The sequence below is a fragment of the Hemitrygon akajei genome, chromosome 8 (assembly GCF_048418815.1).
Source record: "Hemitrygon akajei chromosome 8, sHemAka1.3, whole genome shotgun sequence".
In the NCBI taxonomy this organism is placed as follows: Eukaryota; Metazoa; Chordata; class Chondrichthyes; order Myliobatiformes; family Dasyatidae; genus Hemitrygon; species Hemitrygon akajei.
In genome coordinates, this window is record NC_133131.1 from 65,276,049 (window position 1) to 65,285,362 (window position 9,314).

Genomic DNA, 9,314 nt, shown 5'->3' on the forward strand with positions numbered 1-9,314 from the left:
ACTACACCATCTTCAGCACTATCAATCCAGTTCCAATACCCCTGCCAAAATAGATTAAATCCTCCGAACTAATCTCCTATCAGCATTGTAGTCCTCTTCACCTTTCTGCTCTTCTGAGCCACTGCACCAGACTCAGTGCAAGAAATCCTGTCACTGTGACTCCTCCCACCCCCCCCCCCCCTCCTGTGAGGTGGCCCCCTCATCAGTATCTAAAGTGGTATATATTACTGGGGGGAACGGCCGGAGGGGTACTCTGCATGGCTGTGCATTTCCCTTCTTTCTCCTGACAGTCACCCAGTTACCTGTCTCCTTCAAACGAGGAGTAACTTCCTCCCTACAGTTCCTACCTATCACATCCTCATTCTCCTGTAAGAGACGAAGACTTTTGGACTGCAGCACCTGCTAGTAAAGCAATAATAAATATGGAACAGACAAGAAGAAGAGACCTTAAAGTGGGTTTATTGGTGTGGGAGCAGTTCAGTCATGCCCGAGTGAAATTGAGTCAAGTTGTCCTCTCTGGTTCAAGAGCCTGATGTCTGAGCGGTAATGATTGTTCCAGAACTTGTTGGTGTTGGTCGTAAGGCTCATGTATCTTCTTCTTGATGGAAGCAGAGAGGAGAGTACATGGCCTGTGTGGTGGTTCCTTGATGATGGATGCTACGTTCCCACGGCAGGTCTCCGTGTAGATGTGTCCAATGGTGGGGAGGACATTACCCCTGATGGACCGGGCCTTATCCGCTGATTTGATAGTATATTCCATTCAAGGGTATTGTTGTTTTTCTACCAGTCCGCGATGCAACAAGTCAATATACATATATACATCACCACTACACATCTATATAAGTTTATCAAACTTCTAGATGATATACCGAATCTTCCCAAACTTCACAGAAGGTAGAGGCGTTGCCATGCTTTCGTCGTATTGGCACTTACGTTCTGGGGCCTGGACAGGCCCACTGAAATGAAAACATGGAAGATCCCCTTCGCCTCTGATCCTCGGATGAACACTGGATCATGGACCGGCAGTTTCCTCCGCCTGAAGTAAATAATCATGTACTTGGTGTTGTTGTTATTCAAAGAAAGGTTGTTGTTCTGACACCACTCGGACAGATATTTAATCTCCCTGCTATATGCTGATTCATCACAACTTTTGATTTGGCCAGTGGTGTCGTCAGAAAAATGACGGCTGGATATGGACAGAGCAAGAAAGGATGAGACAAATGGTTAAATAAATAAATACATATTATTTGATTTCCTTTACTTCAAACTACTGACATCCACACTGTGGCTAATTGGACCCAGTCCAGTCTAAGTTGGTTTTCAGTCTGCAAGACTGAACACTTCACATGAATAAAGATGAGGAACGGAATCAGTTATAATTTGGAAGAAAATGCAAAAAGGCTTTATCAGTCGATGTTAACATCCTCCATATAACATTATCCAACTGTGCTCTCGAAAAACCGCGATCAGAATCAGCTGCATCTGCACTATATCCTTCAATAAAATGAGTCATCGGCAGTTGAATATCAAGCATGGTTGCTGCGGGGAACGGCACGTCTCATCCGGCAGTTCCGTGATCAGAGAGTGGAGTTCCTCCGCTGTTGCTGAAGCAATATGGCTCGTTCTACTTTTCGTATTCTGCGATCTCCGGGACTGATCATTCCAATCTTGCTGATCTATCGAGAGAATTTATCACCGAATGCACCGACTGGTTCTGTGGGTATTAGTGAGAGTGGCAATGTGGCCTGGGAAAAGCCACTAGTGACAGAGGAGACAGAACTTCCTGCGGGACGTGACGGATGGAAATTCAGCAAAAGGAAAACATTTGTTTTGCAGGCGCTGAGGAAGTTAAATGCATAAACACACGTCTGCCGTGACTCGGATTCGAACCGAGGTTGCTGCGGCCACAACGCAGAGTACTAACCACTATACGATCACGGCTACACACATCAGCTGTGCGGTTCCTGCTGTCAAAACCTCTGGTGCGGTTGTGACTTAGTCAATGGCTGTCATTGCCTTGCGGAGCTTCTCCGGACACTACTGAAATACTCAGCAGACCAGCAGCTACAGGAGACACAGTGTCTACGCTTCATGTACGCGACCCGCCCGCAGAACTGAATAAAAAAAGACAAATGAAGTGTTTGAAGATGAGGTGAGATGTCTCTGATCGGGAAAACCGGAATGTTCATGGGGAAATATAATAAACTGCTGGACGAATTCAGTACGTCTGTGCAGACAATGGAAAGGACGACGATTTCTGTATCAAGTCTGTGGCCATGACAATCGTCTGTAATCAAAGGTTGAAAGATTAACGAGACAATGGGAGTAGCTAGTGGGGAAGAACAGAGAATAAAGAACGGAGAGAAGAGAATGTTGCATACAGGGCAGCCTGGGCAAGTGAAAATCAAGGTGAAATATTCGTGTTGCAGTGGAAGGCAATGCTCACAGCGGTTGGAAACGCCGGATGGCGAGGGTACTGAGGAATAATAGAAGGAATCGTATGGCAGGTCTGGAGAACTGGGATCAAGAAAAAGCCTGACGACTTGGACAATAGAATTAAGAGTGAAATAGTGAGTGTAAATCATGAGTAGAAAAGATACAGCTTTGACAGGCTATGTAAATAACACTCCTCGGAGATTCTGTTAGTATACTAAAAGAGAAACGATTATCAGTGACGAACGGAAATACAGTAAGAAATAGAGTTATTAATTTGTAGGCGTGGCTGAAAGTAAACCCGCCTGCTGTGACTCGGATTCGAACCAAGGATGCTGCAGCCACAACGCAGAGTACTAACCACTATACGATCACGGCCACACACCGTGTCTGCAGCGTTTCTGCTGTCAAATCTCCCGTTGCCTGTGACTCAATCAATGGCTGTCACTGCCTTTGTGGCGTTTCTGCTGAGACACACACATAAAGTGCTGGGAATACTCAGTAGGCCAGCCGCTGCTGCGACAGGAGAAACAGAGTCTACGTTTCATGCTCGTGGCCTGTCTGCTGAGCTGAAAAGTGACAAAGCAGTGAGTGGAAATGTAGTGAAGGTGTAGTGAGGTGTCTCTGACACGGGCAAAAACCCGGATGACCATGGGGAAAGATAACAACCTGCTGGACGAACTCGCGGGTCTGTCCAGACAATGGATCAGGAGGTGTTTGCCTGTATCACGTTTGTAGCCAAGGGATTCGTTTAGAAACAAAGGTTGAAAGGTTAATGAGTAAATGGTGCAGTTAGTGGGGGAGAAACAGAGGCTAGAATATGTCGACGGAAGAATGCTGGATGTGCTGAATATAGGGCATGCTGGGCAAGTCGAATCAAGCTGCAGTGGAAGACAACGCTCACAAGGGTAATAAACGCCAGCTAGCAAGGGTAATGATGATCTGGATAGGGAACAGAGGAAATCGTATGACAGGAAGGATGCAACTGCTCTTTCCCATAAGCTGGTACATAAGTCACGGTACTGGTTTCTGGTTCCGGGCGCCTCAGTTGTATACGAAAACCACATGCGAAAGACGCCGTCTTTTGGGCGTAGCCCGGTGGGTTAGCGGGACGTCAGCATCGATACAGAGCGGGGACGGCTAGTGGAGGAGGGTGTGGAGAGAAGGGATGGGGATCCTCAGTCGAGATGCAATCACGAGAGCTGGCTAAGCTGGTTAGGGCTGGAGTAAAGGACCAACCTTGCAGTTCGGAATTTCGTTTGGGCACGATGGGAGATAGAGATGGCAGGTAGCGACTGGGAAGTAAAGAATGAGAAGGCCGAGGTAGCGAACGGGAAGTGGTATAGGTGATAGGGGCTGTGAGAAGAAAGACGAGAGGCGTGTTTCTGGAAATTGGATATACATAAGACATCGATTGAGGATTCTAGTGACTTATTGTTCCGCGATTAAGGTAGTAGACAGGATTTAATCAAAAGGAATGAAAAGTTTAAGCAACACACGCAAAATGGAATTTGGAATTCGTGTTTTGGAAAATTGGAACATTTGAGAGTAATGCTAGAAGTTGTTTTTGCTAACAAGACAGATTTATGTCGAGACAGAGAGAGAGAGAGAGAGAGAGAGAGAGAGAGAGAGAGAGAGAGAGAGAGAGAGAGAGAGAGAGAGAGAGAGAGAGAGAGAGAGAGAGAGAGACTACATTGCAGAATGGTGAAATGGTGGATGTTGATGGCAATTGTGACGACGCTGACCTGTGGCGTGCGGTCCTATAAAACGCTCCTGTAGATGCCGTTTGAATATTTGAATATGCAAATAGGACAAACTTCTCAGATCGCTGGGTTTGAATTAGTTCTCCTCACCACGCCACAATCGAGAATCCTTAAATTACTAGCAAATAAGACTGTTGGGGGAACTTGTCCTGTATCTAGAATTTTGGCATTCTGTTTCGGGGGAAAACAGGGATCGAATAGTCTATTCTAGCCAACGTCGTCTTTTCGCATGTTAACAGCCTGAAAGAACTTCAGCCTTAGTGACTACAACCCCCGCCCTATCCCGATGGAGTAGGAGTTTTTAGGGCCTTAGTGACGACCCCCACCCCCATCCCTGTTGAAGGAATGTTTTAAATACTGGAATTCCCCTACGTACAGTTTGTTTATCCAAAGGACGCGACACTGAAAGTGATTTCCCAACGCACAGAGAAAGGAAAGGAAGGTGAATGCCAGTGCAGGTGGCATGACAGGCAGAGGTGCATCCAGTCAGTGGAACACAACAAGTATGAGCAGGAGAGGGATCCTGGGAAGACTGTGTCTACGTCGAATGGTGCTATGTACGGGGGCATTCTCTGCATAGTCAATGGCACTTACTAGATAGGCGGCTTCTGGGTCTATTCATGCTTGCCCACGGTCTGGTACGGCTGCTGCTATCCGGTGTATATGGTGCAGTTCATGGTGGACTTTTAGAGCAGGTCGTGGTTGAAACCACAAGGGGACTGTCTGTCCTGAATTGGGTGCTGTGCAACGGATCATAATTGATTAGAGAGCTGAAGATAAAATAACTCTTAGTGGAGGGGAATCATAATATGATCGAATACACCCTGAAATATGAGAAATTAAAGTCACATGTATCAGTATTACAGTATTACAGGAGTAACAGGAATTACAGAGGCATGAGAGAGGAATTGGCCAGAATTTATCGGAAGAACATATTGGCAGTGATGACGCCAGAGCCATAATGGCTGGAATTTCAAAGAATTTCTGGTGTGCCTCAGGGATCTGTTCTGGGACTCTTTCTCTTCCTGAATTTTATAAATGACCTGGATGAGGAAGTGGAGGGATGGGTTCATAAGTTTGCTGTTGACACAAAGGTTGGAGGTGTTGTGGATAGTCTGGAGGGCTGTCAGAGGGTTACAGCGGGACATTGATAGGATGCAAAACTGGGCTGAGAAGTGGCAGATGGAGTTCAACCCAGATAAGTTGCAGGTGGTGCATTTTGGTAGGTCAAATATGATAGCAGAATATAGAATTAATGGTAAGACTCTTGGCAGTGTGGAGGATCAGAGGGATCTTGTGGTCTGAGTCCATAGGACATTTAAAGCTGCTACGCAGGTTTACTCTGTGGTTAAGAAGGCATACGGTGCATTGGCCTTCATCAATCGTGGGATTGAGTTTAAAAGCCGAGAAGTAATGTTGCTTCTATATAGGGCCCTGGTCAGACGCCACGTGGAGTACTATGCTCAATTCTGGTTGCCTCACTACAGGAAGGACGTGCCGACCATAGAGAGGGTGCAGAGGAGATTTACAAGGATGTTGTCTGGGTTGGGGAGCATGCCTTCTGAGAATAGGTTGAGAGAACTCGGCCTTTTCTCCTTGGAGCGACGGAGGATGAGAGGTGACCGGAAAGAGGTGTATAAGATGATGGCAACATTGATAGTATGGATAGTCAGATGCTTTTTCTGAGGGCTGAAATGGCTAGCACAAATGGGCACAGCAATTGCATGTAAGTAGGTACAGAGGAGATGTCAGGGGTAAGTTTTCGACGCAGTAAGTGGTGAGTGCGTGGAATGGACTTCTGGCGGCGGTGGTGGAGGCGGAAACGAACAGGTCTTTTAAGAGACTACTGGATAGCTACATGGAGATTAGCAAAATAGAGGGCTATGGGTAAGCCTAGGTAGTTCTAAGATACATGCTCGGCTCAGTTTTTTGGGCTGAACGGCCTGTATTGTGATGTAGATTTTCTATGTTTTTATGTTTCTATTTCGCAAGGGACAGGTTATGTAAACGTATCAAAGAGGAAGAAGTATCTTAAAGGAAAGATGACACAATATTGGCTAATAAGAGAAGTTAAAGCAAACATAGAACCCAAAGAGGAGTCATGTAATAGGGCAAAAAGAAGTGAGCAGTTAGAGGATTGGGAATCTTACAAAAACCAAGAGAAGGCAATCGAAGAAGATGGAATACGTAAAGAGGATTAGGTGAAGATACAATGCGAAAATAAGCTATCCAATAATAATAAAGAGGGTACCAAAGGATTCTTCAGTTACATAAAGTGTAAAAGAGAGGCGAAAGTGAGTATCAGACCAGAAGAAAACGATGCTGGAGAGGTAGCAATTGGGACAACAAAGTGGCGAACGAACTGATTTTGTTTTAGTCTTCACTGTGGAAGACACTAGCAGTGCGGTGGAATTTCCAGATGTCAGTGGTCATGAAAAGTGTCAAGCTCCCATACCCAGGGAGAAAGTTCTTGAGGAACTGAAAGATGTGAAGATAGATAAGCCACATGGAACAGATGGACTACACCCAGGGTTCTGAAAGAGGTGGCTGAAGAGATTGTGAAGGCATTAGTAATGAACTTTTATGAACGACTAGATTCTGGAATGGTTCCGGAAGACTGGTACATTGTCACCATCCTCTTAAAGAAGTGAGAATGGCAGAAGAAAGGACACTATAGTCCAATTAGTCTGACATCAGTGGCTGGGAAAATGTTGGAGTCGATTATTAAAGATGAGGTCTCAGGACACTTGAAGGCACATGATAAAAATAGGCTGCAGAATGGTTTCTTCAAGGTAAAATCTTTTCCGACAAATCTGTTTGAATTCTTTGAAGAAATAACAAGCAGGAGAGCCAAAAGAGAATCAGTTGATGCTATGTACTTGGATCTTCAGAAGGCTTTTGACAAGATGCCACCCACGAGGCTGCTTCACAAGCTACGAGCTCATGTTATTACAGGAAAGTATCTGGCATAGGTAAAGCAGAGGCTGATTAGAAGGAGGCAAGGAGAAGGACGAGGCCTTTTGCGGTTGGCTACTGATGCGTAGTCGTGTTCCACAGGGGTCTGCGTTGGGACCGATTGATTTTACGTTACTTATCAATGATTTTGATGATGGAGTTTGTTGCAACTTTGTTGAAAAGTTTGCAGTTGGTATGAGGATAGGTGGAGGGGCAGGTAGATTTGAGGAGGTAGAGATGCTACAGAAGGACTTAGGCAGAATGGGTAAAAGGGCAAAGACATGGCAGCTGGAATGTAGTGTCAGGAAGTGTATGTTGCAACGACCGAGGCGAACTGAAGCGCAGGACACACACACGAAGACTGAGGAAGGATGCTGACGTGGGCGCGAGCGTTTAACGGCAAACAGGAGGGAGTACAGGAAAGCAGAAGGCAGGCAGAACTCATCTTGACACAGACTGTAGAAAAGGAAGCGGCAGACAAAACTTTTCTTAACACAGAGAGACGGAGCTGCACAGGTAAACCTCGGTACTGGAGTAAACGGAATCCTTATCTTGACACGGAGAGACAGAGTTTCACAGGTAAATCGCGGAACTGGGGTTGAACTTAGAAAACGTATCTTGACTCGGAGAGACTGAGTTGCACAGGGAAATCTCGGTACTGAAGCAAAACTTAGAACACACAAAGCTACGCGGCCCGGAAACGTAAATTACCACACTGGCAACGATCTGGCAACTAGTGGGCGCAAAGCCGGGATTCTTATACTGCAGGTCTTGTTGAAAACCAGGTGTGCCACCATCAAAGGAAATTAGAAGAAAATGGGGAATTAACGGTCGGAACCGTGGCACAAACAAAGGGAATTAGGATAAAATAGGGTATTAACGGTCGGGACCGTGATAGTGTATGGTCATGCACCTTCAGAAAAGAAATTAAAGGGTTGACTATTTTCTAAATGGAGAGAAAATACAAAAGAAAACTGAGGCACAAAGGGATTTGGGTATCCTTGTGCAGAATTGCCTAAAGGTTAACTTGCAGGTTGAGTCTGTGGTAAAGAACGCAAATGCGGTGCTACCATTTATTTGAAGTGGACTAGTATCATGTTGAAACTTTTTAAAGTACTGGTGAGACTTCAGTTGTGATATTATGTGCAGGTTTTGCTCCTTATCTTATAAAGAATGCACTGGAACTGGACAGGGTTGAACGTAGGTTCATGAAAATTATTTCAGGACTGAATGGCTTGTCATGTGAAGAGCAGTTGATAGTTCCAGGCCGATATTCACTAGAATTCAGAAGAATGAAACCTATTGAATTGTGAAAGGCCTTCAGAGAGTGGAAAGAATGTTTCCTATGGTGGGAGAGTCTAAACCAGAGGACGTAGCCTCAGAATAGAGGAGCGGCCTTTCAGAACGGAGATGATTAGGTATTTCTTTAGTCAGAGACAGGCGAATTTGTTGAATTATTTGCCACAGTCAGCTGTGGAAGTCATGTCTTTATGTATATATAAGGCAGAGCTGAATAGTTTCTTGATTGGTCAGGGCATGAAGGATACGAGGAGAAAGCAGGAAGCCAGAGCTGAGAGAAAAATTGATGAAATGGTGGTGCAGACTCGATGGACCAAATGGCCTAATTCTGCTCCTGTATCTTATGGTCTTATGGTATTAAGATGGCCAGTTCAGAAGTTCTTACATCTCAAAATTAACAAGAGAAAGGTTGAATACAAATGTACTCCCATTCAAAAGTATTGACTTATTATTTAGTGGGAATTATTGGATGTCCAATGAATGAAATTGATCTGTAGAGATGTGAATAATTAATTTAATTAGAATTATCAACTAAGCATACATGAATATGCACAGGATCATAGAAACATAGAAAACTTAGAGCACAATACAGGCCCTTTGGCCCAAAAAGTTCTGCCGAACATGTCCCTACCTTAGAAATTACTAGGGTTATCCATAGCCCTAAATTTTTCTGAGCTCCATGTACATATCTAGAAGTCTCTTAAAAGACCTAATCGTATCCGCCTCCATCACCGTTGCCGGCTGCCCATTCCACGTACTCACCACTCTCTGAGTAAAATCTTACTTCTGACGTCTCCTCTGTACCTACTCCCCAGCACCTTAGACCTGTGTCCTCTTGTGGTAATCATTTCAGCTTTGGGTTAA

At 45.0% G+C, this 9,314-nt stretch overlaps 1 non-coding gene across 1 annotated transcript; it reads right to left on the bottom strand.

The window, feature by feature from the left end:
* Nucleotides 1-1,869: 1,869 nt before the first annotated feature.
* trnah-gug (transfer RNA histidin (anticodon GUG)) lies at nt 1,870-1,941 on the bottom strand. The gene has a single exon. It is a non-coding gene; the product is annotated as a tRNA-His (tRNA).
* Between the last annotated feature and the right edge of the window lie 7,373 nt (nt 1,942-9,314).